At 38.6% G+C, this 18,250-nt stretch overlaps 1 protein-coding gene across 1 annotated transcript in view; it reads right to left on the bottom strand.

Annotated features, from left to right (window-relative positions):
* The window catches only part of CTDP1 (CTD phosphatase subunit 1), a 176,067-nt gene that overhangs the window by 83,466 nt on the left and 74,351 nt on the right, over positions 1–18,250 (bottom strand). The window lies entirely within an intron of this gene.

Below are 18,250 nucleotides of genomic sequence, written 5' to 3'. Positions count from 1 at the left end.
AAGGCATTATACTGGTTTGGACAAGATCTTTGTGTCATGGTTTGTCAGCTATATCCATCATTCTCTTGACACCTCTGTGGTGAAGCAAGTGATGTGTTAGATATTCATGCTCAACCTCCAGCTCAGGCACAGATTTCCTAACATCACATTTGCTCTATCACAGAGGTGACAGAGAGAACACTGGATACAGCTGCGATAGCAAGGTACACAGACCAAATCAAAACCAACACGCACTTTATTCCATCAAAGTTCTTCTAAAAAGATCCAACATTAAAGTGAATACTAGTAACCACAATTATTTCTTCAAACTAGAAATTGGGCTGTACCCATGAAGCCACTCGTTTTGGGACTACATGGCGACAGCAGTTTCTTCATAACAGCAGGGGGCTCCAGCCCCTAAGCTTTTCATAATCCATATCTATGCAGAGTGCAAATAATCTTGATGAATGCTGACACAGTAATTAGAATTCCTGCAGTTCCTAGAAGTTCACACCAAGAAACAAAACAGCTGAGTGGATAATTCAGTAAAATATTACTCTCGGAGAGAGGCAACTTTGACCAAAAATGAATGCTGTAAAAGCAAGCAAGGGGAAAAAATATTTCTTCAAAAATCGCTCAATTAAGCAAGCAATTTTGTCTTTGTGTAATATCAAAATCAAAATAAATTCATAGTATGGGATGAAGAAAATTAGATTTTTCCATGAGATGCTGATTAAACAAACATTAGCAGTATATGTTATGATGTTATTTAGTTTATAAGTAACTTGATCTAGTATCTAACAGCCTAGTCTTGCATTTTTCCTGACCAAAAATTCTTAACACATTTTCAGTTTAAAATTTCAATTCAACTACTATAAACTGATATAATGCATATTTTCTAAAGTAAATATTTTGAAAGCTACTGTTTTCTTTACCTCAAAATAAAATGGATTAATTAGACTACTTTAAAACAGAATAAAGTAAATTAGAGAAAACACATGAGCAGATAATTTTAGCTTAGACCAAAATACTACTGGAACAGACATACTGGAGTGTTAGCCGGTTTCAACTGAGAAGTGTAACTGAAACTGATATAGGTTAACACAGTCATACTCAGACCTCAGTGGTTCAGGAACCAAACTAGTGATCAACATTACCCAAAGAGACACAGGAGTGTGAATTCATTGTTTCATTTACTACATATTATTCTTACAGCAAAATGATTGACCTACAATTGGTTAACAACATAGGAAATGCATCCTGATTGGTTAATATGCTGCCATCAGATCGAATGAGAAGCAGTGAATATGTGCTCAATCGATCTGGAAGTTGATCTACTAAAACCACCACCAAAAAAAGCATAGCACTGCGTTGACTCAGGGTAGTGGAGACAATGCGCTAAAGGGAAGTAATGAAGTCGATGGCAGTTATGCAACCTACTCTGCGTAGCTTGCATAACTCCCATCAACTGCCACCGAATTTTGCTGGCAGTATAGACCTGCCCTCAGCTTGGTTAATAATTAGATCACACAGCATTTTAATATCTTGTGCTGAAAAGAGCTGTAGGAGACACATTAAAGAGCCCCTTGTGGCTCGCGATCCTCAGTCTAAGTATCACTAGGTTAACAACATAATTTACAATTAAACAATTTTTTCTACTTTGTGATGAGACATAGGACCCTATCAATATATTAGCTGAACATTTTGCAAAGTGCTTTAACATAGCTCAGGCTAACTCATTTTACACTCAGTCAGCCTAGTGTTGATAAAATTAGCTGCATTCAGTTTAGAAGTTATGTTATAGCCTAAGTAGGGACATATGCTAAAACATGGTTACTGAATTCCGTTTAAACAGGGTTTTGCCTCATCCTCACTGGAGAAGCAAGCTGAGCTTAAACAGACTCAAAAGCTTCACTTAAAGGTCTAGGGTAGAAGGCACAGAGTTCTATCACCAATCAAAAACCAAGGTGGCAAGAAACAACCCCTAGAATGCACACCAATTGTTTTAACTTTAAATATGTGACACAAAAGAAAAGAATATTCAATAAATCATTACTTTTTTATGCTACTCATTCTCTGGGAGGCACCCATTAAATAGCTATACTTCATTTTACATATAATGATGAGATTTTATATTAAAAATTAAAATACTGAAAAGTCAGAGCAAAAAAGTGACTTGTGCCATACAATCAGAATGCTGCTAAAGATTAATTGGGGAAGCGTCTCATGTCAGAAGATAGACAGAAGCTATATACTAACCTTAGAAGTCCACAGTGAACTGTGGTTCACTGCCTTAAATAGCATTTTGCATAACAGCAAAGTATATATGACAATTTTTTTTTTTGGGGGGGGGGGGGGGAGAGAGTCTCTCCACAAAAGAACTAAAACCAGATATAAAAACTCCAACTACTTTTCTCCTGATAGAATGACATCAAAAAGATTTTCAAAAGGTTCCATATAATCTACAGCTGCTTCAAGGGTGCAATTTTGATAGAATTTTAGAAGAATTATAGAATGCCTGTAATTTGTTGCTGAACAGGTGAGTGCATCATAAATGAGGTGGGAAGGACAGGAACAGCTGCGAACATCAAATTCATTGTGCACTTTGTGAAACAATGACGTCTTGAACATGATGTAAAATGGGAAAATCCAGAGGAAAAAACCCTGGCCACAGTCACTATTCTGGATCTTATTAGCACATATTTTTGCAGATCCGGTATCTTTGGACAAAATTAAGTTAGAGAAGCATGCTACTGCTTACGTGGCCAAGGTCAATGGGGCATTATATAATGAAAACACCACCTTGCATAGTATCAAAATTCTCTCCTGGTTTAGTTATCACTATAACTTTTTTACGCCTATGAATTTGAGATAAAGCATCAGCCTCAGCTATATATTTTCTTGTATTTGTTGGCTTTTGTTAAACATTCATTGTTCATTTTGCACAGGGTTCTAAATAACCAAAATGGAAAGTCATTTCAAATTAAATACTCTCACCACCCTTTTTATGTAAGTAGTTATATAAAATCGAAAGCAGTTATATCAAATGCAAAGTAGGCATATTCAAATTGCAGACTCTCAGTATATTTAAGTAAGTTAAAAATAATCTGTCCCCGTGCTATTTTTTTATACACCAAGTTTAAGAGAAGAATGGATTTTTATAAATCCCTAAACAGAACTTTATGAAGAAAATAGAAAACACTAACAGCAGCAGGTATTAAGTATACTATATTATCCTTTACTAAGACAGACTGATTTTTCTATTTGTGTAAGCAGAGGTGGTATTTTGGTATTTGATGCCTGATTTGATGCGAAACGAAAGCAGCTATCACATTTTCTGGTTTAAATGATTAAAACCTCAAAATCTGTTGCAAGAATACATTCAAAAGCTACTCTGCTTTGAGCATGGCTGAGCAAAGATACCCTGTTGAAATAGCATATTAAACATTAAAGCTGGTAAACTACTGAAAATCTGTGCAGCCAGGCCAGTAAACTGATATGCTGCAGACAAAATCTTGCCAGGAAAACAGTGAATTTACAACTGTCATTTACCAACTCAAATTGTACTAGAAATTTGTCTTCACTGCATTTGTTTTCTAACTTTACTTATTTCGGTTGCCATTATACTTACTGGCTTCTAATTCCATTCTCCAATGATTTTCATTAGACTGATTTCTGCTGCCTAAAGACGACCAATGCTGATTACTGGAATACACAGTCAACAATCTTTTCTAATTCCCTTAAGCTAAACTGGAAGTTTGCATGAATTATTAGAAAACTAGATCCAGTTCCAGTCCTCTCCAATGTTCTGAATTTCTTCAGAATTGAACATATGAAATATCCGAAAGCAAACAATTTCAATTCCAACTTCCTTTAAACACCCATTGTCTATTTCCCTCATCTTCCCCCATCTCCCACTCTAGGTTTTCATTTTTTTTTCCTGTGGTAAAATCGCTACCTTTTACATTTCTACAGACTTAAGCAGTGTTTTTACAATTGTTGCATCCCTTAATCTCATTTTCTCACTATCACTCAAAATAAGATGGGATCTTTCCTTTAGATGTTGAGTTGCATTTGATGTACTGAAATGTGTTCTACAACGTCAGTTATCACAGTTCTCTCTAATAATCAAAGGAGAAAAACAGGTGCAATAGCCACCTGACATTGTACTTTACAAGCCACCAAACAGCAAAACATTATTTAATCCTGTTTATTCAACTACAAAAATAAAAATGTCTTAGCCAAAAAAGAATTAGTAACACATCATATTTATTCCCACAACAGTTTAGGCAGTCTACTTTCATTAGAAAACCAATGTATGTTTTCTGATGCAACTACTAATCACACCTGTTCTGTGTATGCAACGGGGTATTTTTTGATGCCAAAGTCCTAGCTCCACAGGTTTAACATTGTCTATCATATACTTAAAGTGACAACCAATTAAAATATTGAAGCAAAGAAAAACAAATGGCATTTATAGTCTTATACTACCTAAAGGTTTAGTAATGTAAGCTGAATACTACACATTTTGGGCTGGCTGGAATGGACATATTGGGGAGAGAAATTGGTCTCTGATCAATGTCCATAGCATGCAGATATCAAGCTTTCCTACACAGGAAGCTGATAGAGGAGATGGGCGGCAGACCAAGAGCACAGCTAGACTGGGCTTAGTTGAGGGACCATGTAAGGGAAGGAGGTTGCAGAAGGGCACTTTTCCAGAAGAGAAACTCCAGAAGAAAGAGAGCAGGAACATCAGAAGTCCTGAAAGTGCTTGAGAAGAAACTGGGAAATACAACCAGTTCCATCAAATGTCCAGACAAACCAATAATCCGTATGAAAGAAGTAGCTACACAAGTTGTACTGTCATACTGGTTGTCATATTGCCTAGACAACCAATAATAGCTCAGTGCATTTATTAACTTAGATACTCTGCTACATGCCTATGTTTATCCATTCTCATCCTGCCTTCTTGCAAAAAAATTCAGACTACTTCCAGAATTAAGGCAACAACTTTGAAAACATGGCTCACGCCTCCAACAGGCCAAAGAGTCAACTTAATGAAGGGTTAACAAGTGCAACTAAACTTTGGTCCTACTCTGCATGTTCTTAAAGCTAACCGATGGTACAATTTACAGGAAGAGAATCAGAAGTTAACTTCTATGCAGTGTATAGTGTACTGTATTTTAAGAAGCCATGCATAATGAAATTTCTTGTAAGAAACTCTGAATTTCGAAGTCTCAGAGCAGATTTGTAATAGCCATAGTTCTGTATATGTAGGGCTCTACCAAAAACACGACACAGACCATGAAATCTGGTCTTTGGTGTACTTTTACCCTATAGTAAAATCCAATATAGTTATATGCATCATTACAGGTTCCTGATGCGATTATTAGCTTGTTTCAATATTAAAAAAGTCATGAACTTGACAGGATTTACTGACTGACACTTTACAGTAGCAAATACCACTCAGGGCTCAACTCACTGATTGGTAGATATTGGCATCTGGGGTGGTTTTGTAGTGTAATGATCTCACCTGGTAGCCTACTGTAAGACAAGTGAAATTATTTTAAAATGAGTGTCTGATGTAAATAAAAAAACCTCTGCAATCATTACTGCAGCAGATCATGTGAAAGAATTTGGAAGCCAAATTCTACATGCACATGGTGACAAACTGTTTTGTACAAGCTACAGTGTTTTGTTGGATCACATATGGTGGGCAACGATTCAGCGCCACTTAGACTTGAAAAGCCATCGAAGCAGAAAGGACTGGGATAGTGCATTGTTGGGAAATGAAAAGGTAAAAAAAAAGCCCAAAAAACAATTTCATCTCTTTTTAAGACGAGAGCTCTGAGACCCATCATTTAGCTACAATGGAATTTGTGGATGCATTTTGCAAGTGCTAATATACTTGAAAAACTTGATCATCCAAAACTGAGCAAATTCATTCAATGGAAAGTACAAAATGCCGGTTGCTTACCACGTGCAAATAAGCAATGACCGAACTACCCTCCAAAGGTTTTTGCTGCACATTTTGAGATGAAGTCTTCAATTACCTCATGTGCATCTTTTGCAATTATTTCTGATGAGTCCACTGATGAGCAAGACAACTATGCACTGCATGTTCTGTTTGAGTTTATTTCTAACAAGGCTGAAGATGTAGAGAGAGGAAAGCTGACAACAGTGCTCGCCGACTATGTTTACCTGGATGCTATTAACGACACTACAGTTTCTGAAGCAATAATAAAAACCATTTCAAAATATGGTGCAGACTTTGACAAAGTATCTGTTTTCATAAGCAACAATTCAACTTGCAGATGGGCGGAGTTTGGGAGAGGCATGGGGGGGCAATGCCACCCCAAACTTATGAGGGGGAATTCCCCCCCCAACTTTGCACCTGGACCATCTGGGCTCCTGGCTGGGAGTGGGGACTGGCTGGGAGGGTTCTGCTGCCACCAGGGTCCCAGCTTTGTGCCAAGACCAGCTGGGAATGGGGACTGGGAGGGAGGTGTGCAGCTGCAGCCCGCCTGACTGCCTGCCAGCTGTGCGCTGTGACCGGGTGGGAGGTAGGCAGCTGCTGCCAGAGTCCCGGCTTTACCCCCCCAAAAAAAATTACTAAGTCAAACTCCGCCTATGAATGTACATGATAAAATCTTTCAAATCTGTTCTTCGAGGTCTAAAGCCATATGTTGCCCATATTACATGTAATGCACATATAATTTCTCGTCAGTGAGCTGTAGAGATGTGAGTTTGGTAAAGTTGATAAACCAGACAGCAAGAGAACTGAGGCATAGAAAGAACACATTCTGCCATTCCTTCCCCATTGTCAGAGTAATCTAGGAATTTTTTGTATGCTCTGCAAGGCCTGAAGAATCAAATGGTACCTTAGAGAAAACCTGTATCAGTTGTAGCTGCTACTAGAAGAGACAAAAGAAAACTGGGAAGGATTGTTTCCCTGGAGGCTGAGCAGAGAAATGGGATGGAAAATCCAGGCTTTGATTACTTGCCTTACTGACAAATGAAAATATATTGTACAAACTGGTCTCAATCTCATAATGAGAGCTACCCTTTACAAGTAAGTGAAAGGGCTATGAGAAGACATAGAAACAAAACACAGGCCTTGTTGGAAATGAAAGCCACCTTTTAGTTGCCTGATAGATCTCCATGCAAATGGCCAATCAAAAACCATTTCAGGCAAATGTGAAGACAAGTTCCATCATCAATGGAATTTTGTGCAATGATACAAATTATCTGTGGCATCACAAAACAACTTGATTAAATGAGGGTAACTATTCAGGTATACCTGATGGGTTTCACAGAAATCTCTCTTTCCAGTACTATTAAATAGGAGGACAATCTGAGAACTATAGTAATAATAGGCATCCTTCAGTCTCGAGAGACCATGGATATGCGCCCCTGAGATGTAAAAAATTTACTCAATTGGTTTTATGGCAGCTGTGGCTGAATAGACCCACTTGAGAGATAATCTCTGCCACATGTGTCACATTTAAAAGTGGTGTTTCAACCCTTTGGGCTCTGCCTTCTGCGAGCTCTTTTCTCCTCTGCTAAGCTGGACTGCTTCCTCTTCTAGCTTCGGAGACCTTTATTGAGTGCTTGCTTCTTAAGGATGAGGTCCTGAGTGTGATTTTTCCAGTTATCTCCATCTATTTATTTGAGGTCTCGCATGCACACATCCTTTAAAATGCAATTTTGGGTGTCCTTTACGTCTTTTTCCAGATGCCAATTTGCCATAGAGGATGTCCTTTGAGATGTACCCATCATTCATTTGGCACACATGCCCAAGCCAGCAGAGGCACCTGTTTAAGCAGTGTTACATGCTGGGTATGCTGGTCCATTTGAGCACCCCAGTATTGATGACTCTCTCCCTCCAGGAGATTCCAAAAATTCAACAAAGACAACACATATGAAAGCTATTGAGCCTTTTTTCCTGATGAGAGTATAAGATCCATGTCTCACTTCTGTACAAAAGTGTTCTGATAACACATACATGACAGAAAACAAATCTTTGTGTGTTCTGTCAGTTTATTGTTTCGTCAGACCCTCTTGGGTCATGTTTTCTAGACCTTTAATCTGTGATACCGTTGACTCATTCAACGATATTGTAAATCTATCCAGCTATACACTTAACCCAGCAGAAGAGTCTGTCTTGTCTCAGGGACTCTCTTTCTGCCCCACCACCCCCACACATAATTCAGATCTGTGGTGACCTGGAATCCTACTTTCACCTTTTCCGACTCAAGGAATATTTCCACCACACCACTGAACAACACACTAACCCACAGATACCTGCCTACCAACGCTACAAGAAGAATTCTGCATGGACTCTTCCTGACGGTCGAAACAACAGACTGGACTTTCTCATAGAGTGTTTCCGCCGACGTGCACAAGCTGAGATTGTAGACAAGCAACATCGCTTGCCCCATAACCTCAGCCGTGCAGAACGCAACACCATCCACAGCCTAAATAACAACTGACATTATAACCAAAGAGGCTGACAAAGGAGGTGCTGTACTCATCATGAATAGGTCGGATTATGAACAGGAGGCTATCAGACAACTCTCCAACACCACATTCTACAAGCCACTACCATCCAATCCCACCGAGGAATACCAAAAGAAACGATAACATCTACTTAAGAAACTCCCTAAAGAAACACAGGAATGAATCTACACGGACACACCCCCTGAACCCCGACCAGGGTTATTCTATCTGCTACCCAAGAGCCAGAAACCCAGGAATCCTGGATGCCCCATCGTCTCAGTCATTGGCACTCTCACAGCAGGATAGTCAGGCTGTGGGGACTCTCTCCTCAGGCCCTCTGCCACCAGCACTCCTTGCTATCTTCGTGATATCACTGACTTCCTGAGAAAACTACAATCCATCGGTGATCTCCCAGAAAACACCATCCTAGCCAATATGGATGTAGAAGCTCTCTACACCAACATTCCACACAAAGATGGACTACAAGCCATCTGGAACATTTTCCCTGATGATGATATGGCACATCTCGTAGTTGAACTTTGTGACTTTGTCCTGACCCACAACTACTTCAGATTTGGAGCCAATCTATACTTTCAAGTCAGTGGCAGAGCTAGGGGCACCTGCATGGCCCCACAGTATGCCAACATTTTTATGGCTGACCTAGAACATTGCTTACTCGAAACTCATTCCCAAGCATCTCTTCTTTACCTACGCTACATTGATGACATTTTCATCATCCGAACCCACAGAAAAGAGTCCCTTGAAGAATTCCACCGAGATTTCAATCATTTCCACCCCACCATCAACCTCAACCTGGGCCAGTCCACACAAGAAATCCACTCCCTGGACACTACAATACAAATAAGGGATGGTCACATTAATAACACCGTATACCGAAAACCAACTGACTGCAATACATACTTTCATGCTTCCAGCTTCCACCCTGGACACATTACACGATCCATTGTCTATAGCCAAGCCCTAAGATACAATCCGATTTGCTCCGATCCCTCAGACGGAGACAAACACCAACAGGATCTCCATAAAACATTCTTAAAACTACAGTATCCACCTGGGGAGGTGAAGAAACAAATTGACAGAGCCAGATGGGTACCCAGAAGTCACTTACTACAGGACATACCCAACAAAGAAAACAGAACAGCCATCCCCTACAGCCCCCAGATAAAATCTCTCCAACAAATCATTAAGGATCTACAACCTATCCTAGGAGAAGATCCCTCACTCGCTCAAGTCGTGGGAGGCAGGCCTATCCTTGCTTACAGACCAGCCCCCCAACCTGAAGCAAATACTCACCAGCAACCACACACCATACAAGAAGAATACTAACCCAGGAACCTATTCCTGCAACAAACCCTGTTGCCAACTCTGCCCACACATCGACTCTAGTGACACCATCACAGGTCCTAACCACATCAGCCACACCATCAGGAGCTCATTCACCTGCACATCTACTAATGTAATATATGCCATTTTGTGCCAGCAATGCCCCTCTGTCATGTACATTGGCCAAACCGGACTGTCACTATGCAAAAGAATAAATGGACACAAATCAGACCTAAAAAATGGTAACATCCATAAGCCAGTAGGAGAGCACTTCAATCTCCCAAGACACTCTGTAGCTGACTTGAAAGTTGCCATACTCCAACAAAAAAAACTTCAAAAACAGACTTCAGCGAGAAACTGCAGAGCTGGAACTCACAGGCAAACTTGACACAATCAAACTGGGTTTGCACAGAGACTTGGAATCGTTATCTCATTACAACAAGTAATTGTCACTGTTCACACATTCTCGCTTTCTGTTCAACTGTTGTCAATAGGCCTCATTTACCCTAACTGAATTGACTTTGTTAGCACTTACCCTTGGATGCTCCATATTATTCCACCATTTATTATCATTCCAACAGGCCCTCTTGACTGCTCATTCAAGACATTTGTATTTCTCTATTGCCTGTCTTCTCTTTTCTTCACTGACTCAGATGTCCTTCCAGTAGATCCATTCTGCACTGCACTTTTTTTTCTCTCCCAAAATTTGAGGTCTGTAATCTAATGTTACTTTTTTCATTCTTCTCAGTCCTAGTTGTTCAGCAACGTTCTGGGATGTATTAGTACGAGGTGTGTGCGCAATAGTTATGTGATAGCAATTTCCAATAAATATTCTAAATTGACTAACCAGCTGTCTACCATGGGGGCAAGATGGACTTCATTTTGGGATTCCATCTCACACAGTGTACTGAGGAAGTCTGAAAGACATGACCTGAAATGTGTAATTGGACATCCATTCTCACAGCTTCCACCAGTTAAGGACAAAAATGGAAATACTGCAAGGATCCTGATGCATAACAAACACTGGATTGAGCATTTCTCTGAATTAATTAACAGATCCTCACCAAGATGTAAACTACAACTTGGTTCAAAAATGAACCAAGCGGAAAACAGGCTGGTGACATTAGAAGGGGTGATGTCTGCAGATAATGAGTTATGAAATGATATAGCACTTGGGCTTGACAATACTTCTTCAGAGCTGTTAGAATGGAGGCTCAGATTTATTTCAATTTATTTACAAAATTTGTATCCACATCCGAGCTGCAAAAATGATCCATGGATACAAAGCGGATATCCGCAGATTTGCAGGGCTTTAGATATAAAATTTGGATCCAAATCCATCTGTGATCCGCAAAAACGGTCCATGGATATAAAGCAGATATTTGCAGATTTGCAGGGCTCTATAGATATTTTACCATGCAGATGTTACTAAAGATGACTAGAGATACAAAATGAAGTTAGCATCATGTTTACAGACTTTGCAGCTGCTTTTGATCAGCACTGTGGATACTGCAGCTTAAGGTGCCTGAGAACTAAGTGTGTCTAGTGGAGGACCTATGAATGATACATTCAGATGCATGACGGGCAACAGTTGTATTACAACATAACAATTATGTAAATGTTCTAATAGACTATCTCTGGTACCTCCCCTTGCTGCAAGAAGCTCTGGGGCTGGGCAGCAGCCCCAGAGGTTCCTGCAACTGGAGGAGGCTTCAGATCTCCCCCGTGATGCTGGGAGCCCCAGCAGCGAGCCCCTAAGCTGCTAGTCCTGGCCGGGATGGGGTGCTCCCAGCAGCACAGGGGAGATCAGATTTCATAGGGAAGGGTCAATTTCGAGGTCCGTGAAATGTTTTTCACGGCTGTGAAATTGGTAGGGCCCTAGTTATAGACATGCGAATCTGTGGCTGCTGCTGTCGTTTCTCAACAAAGGTCAATTTGGTGAAACATTCTTATACTGATCTAGCAACAGTGAATCCTGGCAACAGCATCCTATAAGAGAAAGAAGTGGACGGGTGCATTGCTGCCAGGAGAAGAATGACTGGTAGAAGAACTTGGAACAGCTGTAGGAAAGAGAAAGACATTGCAAAGGACCAAAGACACTATGCAATTAAATGGTGGCTGTCTGTGAAACTCTTGCCCCATATGACCAGTTACCCACCCCCCTCCATAGTTCATTCCCCTATTCTTTTGTACACTACCTCCCCACCCCCACCCTTTAAACCCTTCCTCACATCAGGATGAAACTGGGCCACCACAAAACTGGACCTTTACAGGTGATGCCTAGGAGGTGGAGAAGGGAATGACACTAACTTGTGTCACCTTCACAGCCTAAACAGCTGGGATACTAGTCTTTGTCTTTATGTTTCAGCTTATTATAATGTCTGTAGCAAAATGAAACTCTGAAAGTTAAAATAACCAACTGAAGTTCTACTGAAAATTCTTTCTACCTTTATGTGTGATTGGTGGACCAAATGGTGAAATCAACACTACCTGTTGTTTTTAGATATGTATAATGCAAGATACTGCAATATTCATCCCCTTCCACTCGGAGCACACAGAATATTACCTGCAAGTTCTGTTTTCTTGGATCGATGTATGGCTAACACCACATCTTGGAGATTTTTTATTTTTTATTTTTAAACGAGAGACCTTCTGTAGATATGTCAGCTGTGGGAGATTGGTTATATCCCTTGCCTACGGTTCACCATTTCACTATAAATTGTATTTTCACTAAAACAATAATCCGAATCCAAAACAATATTTCCTCCTAACTTGAATTTTAAAAAATACTGTGTACAAAGTTGACCTAAATAACTACACTCCTTTCTTTTTCTGCATACACTGATTCACTTTACCACTTTGACTACTTACAGACAAACAGAAAACAAGTTGAAACAATAGTCAACCTATTTAGGTTTCAAACCAACCTCTAATGTAAAGTTGAAAGTAGAAATGACATTTGGGAAACTTTAAAATGTTTAAAACAGTATGCAGTACAACAAAAGGATTTATCTTGCTAAAAATTAGCACTAGAAATATGACTAATGCTAAAAAAAATACTCAAAGGCTCATTATTCATCTCAGAATTCAGTTAAAGTTAAGCAAAAACGAAAACAAGAGGGTTAAAATTTAAAACTCGTTATATGTTTAAAAAAAAAATCAGCCCCAAAAGCAATACCTCCAACCTTTAAATAATTTTTCATAGTCTACCTGGATGCTAGCAAACATCTTTCTGTGCAAATCCTAGACAAGAGTTTGAACAGCAATATGCAAGCCAAACAAGTTTATAAACATTTTCAATTCAGTTATGTGGTGACCCCACTAAAAGTGGAACCTCAGTAATCCAAGCTTCACTAAACTGTACATTTTATGGTCCATGCTAAATACTGGTTCTCTTCCTACTTCTCAAATAAACATGCTATAAAGGAGTCCCATTTTAAGATTTCATTATTTTCCTCTGTGAATTAGTTTACTGCCCCATAAATACTAGTATAACATGAAGCATCAAAATTAAAAAAACTGAACTACAACTGATAAAATCAAAAGGACATGTGTCCTTTTATTGTGTTTGTTCACCAATTCACAAAATGCAATCATTTGGAATGGGTCTTGCAGTCTGTGAGAATGAACAAGGTTGCATTGTATTTTAATTGAAAAGCAATTTTTTAAATTCATGAAGCTTGTACTTGAGTATGTAGTGTATTATATAAGACCTCTACATAAGCTAATGAACATCTAAATAGGTTCTAAAAAGTAGATGAACAAAATTGTACTGTGGTTTCTAGGACAATGACTAAAGATCCCTCAGGACAGAGAGAAACGTTGCAATATTTTGATTTTCTAGCTTGGATTTTTCTCATATCAATTGGAGTCTTTGGTAAATTATGCATCCTCTTCTCAAATCATGTTCTAATCACAATTAGGACTAGAAATTTTAATCAGCCTTCTTTAATCATATTTAAAATTTCCTCATCTCTAATGGATATACTAAAAGCTTGGACTAATTAATGTGGATTGTAACATTATATCAGATAAAGCAGTACACATTCAGGTGCAAATTTACAGTATATATTCCCAAAGTGCAATCTTAGGTTATAAACTTGTATAAGGTAACTACACGAAAAGGATATTGCAATTTAGGAGCCATCTATTATGATTTTGCCTGCCTGTAATATAAAGCTTAAACAAAAGCAAATGCTTTAAAATAATGTATTCATTATATTTGCAATGTACCACTAAAGGTTGCTAGAGGTAAGACAGCCGGAAAGAGGAGCCTGAATTCTTCAGTCTTAATTTAACAGCACAAGGATAGCCAGTCACTACAGAAAAACCCTAGAAGCACTCCTATGCAATTCATCTAGATGAGATGATGGGAAAATAGGTACAATAAAGCAGAGTTATAACAACCTAGTTTAAAAATCATCATTTTACAGGAACATTCTCTGAATTCTGTCAAAATCCCTAAGCATCTCCTTAGTGAGATTTTAAATAAAACAATAACCACTTTTTACAGTAAATTATGCATGATCTACATAATATTGCAGTGTCATCTGGCACACTCTCAGCAGCAGCAGTTGACTAACATTTTCCAAAAGCCATGACAACAGAGGATATTGGTGGACAAAAATGCAAACAAATGGTGCCATTTTGGTTTGAGTTCCATTAACAAGAAAAAGAGGCCACATAGTCTTAAGGATTGGCAATGGGACAATGGAGCCTTTCAAAGCCTGAAGTCACAAGCTGATTCAGACCCAGGCTTGTAGCAGTTTGGAGCTACCATCCAGAGTCTTTATTGGCATATATGAAATGAATGGTGGTCTCAATTTAGTTCCAAATCAATGAGCATACCCATCACAGAAGCACCCGCACAACTGGCATGTATGTTGTTAAACAGAGAAGCCAAAGACTGACTGAGCTACCCTTTTCCTACTTGAGCTGGCGCTACAGAACAGGAAAGAGGACACTCAATGATATGAGTAAGCATGCACTGTAGCTGCTCCAGATGAAAAAATTCTTTGGATTATGGAGCCAAAGCAGATACCATCATTAAACTTGCAAGTTGTTTCCCACTATAGCTTTGATTTCAACCCTCTGGTGCGCCATCCAAAAAGCTGCTTTCCAGATGAAAATTTCTCATGTGTGTTCTTTAGCAAGAAGAGCTTTGATTAATCTCAAATTTTGCCCCCAAAATAAAACAGGGTATCTTGGAGAGGAAAGGTGGGGGGAAATTGAAAATTCCCTCTACTTCAGAAATTACCAGGTGAAACTGTATGGCCTGTGCTATGCAGGTGGTCAGACTGGATGATCATGGTGATACCTTCCAGTTTTGAAGTCTTTAAAAACTTTTTTTGGAACATTATCTTCAAGAGAGCTCTTTCCCCCTAGCATGCACCACAATGGTATCTGAATGTCTCTCAGAATTATGAAGTGCACATAAAACTCTCTCTCTGTGTTCAGTCATCCAGGGCTGGACATTCCCATGTGTGCCCCTTCCCTTCCACTTACTTCCCCCGCCCCTATTTTTGAGTTGCAGTGCTATGGGAAAGTTCAGAGCAAAATGCAAAACCCACTATTTAGATTGAAGGCACTGACAATGCAGCAGATACAAAAAAACATCACTGCGCATACAGTTTCACTCTTGAAGTTGACAGTGCCATTGTTCAAGTGAAATCTAGATATCATTTGAGGTCTTGTTCAGACAACATTAGGTGGGCCTTCAGGTGGTGTGGCCAATCATATACAGGGCTTTGAAATAAAGGATTGAAATTGTGAGTGACTCACTCAATGGATAGCCAGCATAAAGAGTGAAACGAGATACTGTACTTTCAGAAGCCTGTGTTGCTGAGCAGATGAGCTGTTTTATTTTTAACCTACTAGTTTAAAAACTCTAAACCTGTTTTATTCTAGTGCTCAAATTTTTAAAATGAGATTTTGTGATAAGATCAATATTGTAATATTTTAATTAACCGAGATGTTTATATAATCAGATCTTACATTTTTCTGTACAAGCATTCATCTTCTAGTTCAGTCAGAACATTCAGAAGCATCTTTAAAAACACTTTAAGAAGTACTTTTTAAAAAGGCAGTTTAGCTTATGAAAAACTACAGGAAAGATATTTTTCAAACACTGAAGGAGTTATCAATACTACAGAGTAATCAACTAAAAGGAGATAATTATCTCAATTTAGTGTGTGTTGTAAGAGAAGCAAGAAGAACTAATGGAAAAATGCAGAGAACAGAAACTTGTTTATAATGCACCTAGACGACTAGAATTCATTTAGCTTTTTCTGAATTAAAAAAGTAGAAGAAAACTTGAAAATTTCAAGTGTTTTATTAGTGTGTCACTTGTAACTTTGTAGTTTAACATGGCAGAGCCGATTACAGGCATTTCTGTCATCTCAGGGTACTGTGAAATCCTTTAGTCATTGAAGGAATCTGGATCATTATCTGAAGTTTTAGACCAATCTCCCTATATTAAGCTTCCAATACAATCAACTTACTTTTCCATTGTAAGTACCATGTTACCTCTACAGCCCTCCCCACAAAATGCATGTCAGAACAGAGGTTGTGATGCTTTATACTCCTGATTGTTTTTAATACTTAGCTTAACCAGAAGATCAGCTATTAACGCATAGGCGAGAAGGACCAAGTGACACTATAATGAATAAAATGGATGCTTTGGATTGGGTAGATGACACTTCCTTACAATGACTTAGACTTAGCACAGAATCACATTTGTTCTTGAGAGCACTGCAAATTGTCATATACTCAACATCAGGGCTTCTACATGGAAAATCCAAGCAATGAAGGATTAGCTGTTGTGTTTATGTTAGAAGAAAAGTGTAAATTACCAGATGAAACATGAAACAAAACAAGCTCAAAAGTAGAACAGGAAAGCAAGCGATTTAGTCCATATTCAGAAAAATAGCTACTGCAATCACAACACACTTATAAGCATCTTGTTGTTGTCACTTGATCACCCTTCACCCCTTACATTGCACATGGAAAAATATGGACGTTGAGGAGTGAACATAGAGAGTTTGGAACAAAAAGTCATTTCAGAGATGGTCCAAGAAGTGAGGATTCAAGTAAAGCTCTCTGAGAAATGACTGAGCAGAAAATTCTACACTTATCACATCAAACTCAGTTACTTGACTTCACTCTCAAGGCCCTTTATAGCCTATCCCTGCCCCACTTATCTCTTTCATGTCTACCTCTGCCCACAGTGTGAGGCTCCAATTACCCACCTATTACATTTTCCAACATGCTTGTTTGAAAACTCTGCTTTCTCCCATGCCATCTCTCATGCTTGGAAGCAGCTACCTGTAAACATCTGCAAAACTAATGCATTATTCTCATTAAAAACCTCCTTAAAAAACAAAAAACTTTTTTGCTATGGTGCCTACAAAAAGCTTAACAGCTAGGCTGGTAGTGTACTGAGGGTAATGATTACCAATAGTGTTTCATTGTTTCTTTGTATTCCCCCCTACATCTGTCTGTATCCGTCTGTCACAATGTAAGTGTAAGACAAGAGGTAAGTTCTTTGGTGCAGGAACAGCTTGTACAGCACTTAGCACAATGGGGTCTGGATCATTAACTAGGGACAATAGATGCAACAAATAATAACATTTGATCATTTGAGAGAACCAGAAAACAAATGTGATATAAATGGGACTGCTCATTCTCAATCCAGTATGCAAAGGGAAAGTCAGACTCTTGACCAAGCTGTATGGGAAACATGATATCCATCTCAAAGATGGCATTCCAAAGACTTCAACTCCAGATGGCATTGCAAACAATAACGGTCCCAACTAATGTCAAAAAACTATTATTTTTTGTGTTTACTGTTTGATTTGTGATGCAAACAAGAGAGCTGGAAAATTCTAAGTTAAAGAAGATACTATTCTCAATGCATTTAATGAGTACAAATCTTTGTTCAGGCACTTGCATCTTAGCCTTTGACAATACTCTCACATAACACAATCAATTTGTAATTGTTCATTGTAATTAATTTGTAATTAATAATATATTAATTTACTGCCTTACATGAAGTGGCCTTATTTTTTGCATTTGATCTGAATATTTTACCATGTAATAATTATTTTACACAGTATTTTCAAAAAAACAAAAAAGTGTAAATTAACATAGAATGTATACTACAGCATCTAAATAGACATTAGTTATACCATTAAACCTAGAATTTTACACAAATCAGCAACAATAAATCAAGATTTTGCTATTTTTTAAAAGTCTCTGAAGTTGGCACTGAACATGATCCTGTTTCCAAAGGATTACTGCCATACCCCACTGACTTTCATTGTTAGGTGAAACTAGGTTTCAAATTCTAAAAATCACCTTCACCACAATTTAAGAATCAAAACAATGCACCTATTCAACTCTCCATGAAACAGCTGTTTCACCTTTCTTA

Source organism: Emydura macquarii, unplaced genomic scaffold (assembly GCF_026122565.2).
Source record: "Emydura macquarii macquarii isolate MOO-44397 ecotype Brisbane River unplaced genomic scaffold, CSIRO-AGI_Emac_v2 contig_431, whole genome shotgun sequence".
Taxonomy (NCBI): Eukaryota; Metazoa; Chordata; order Testudines; family Chelidae; genus Emydura; species Emydura macquarii.
The sequence above is the reverse complement of the archived record's forward strand: the minus strand, read 5'-3'. Positions and strand labels throughout refer to the sequence as shown.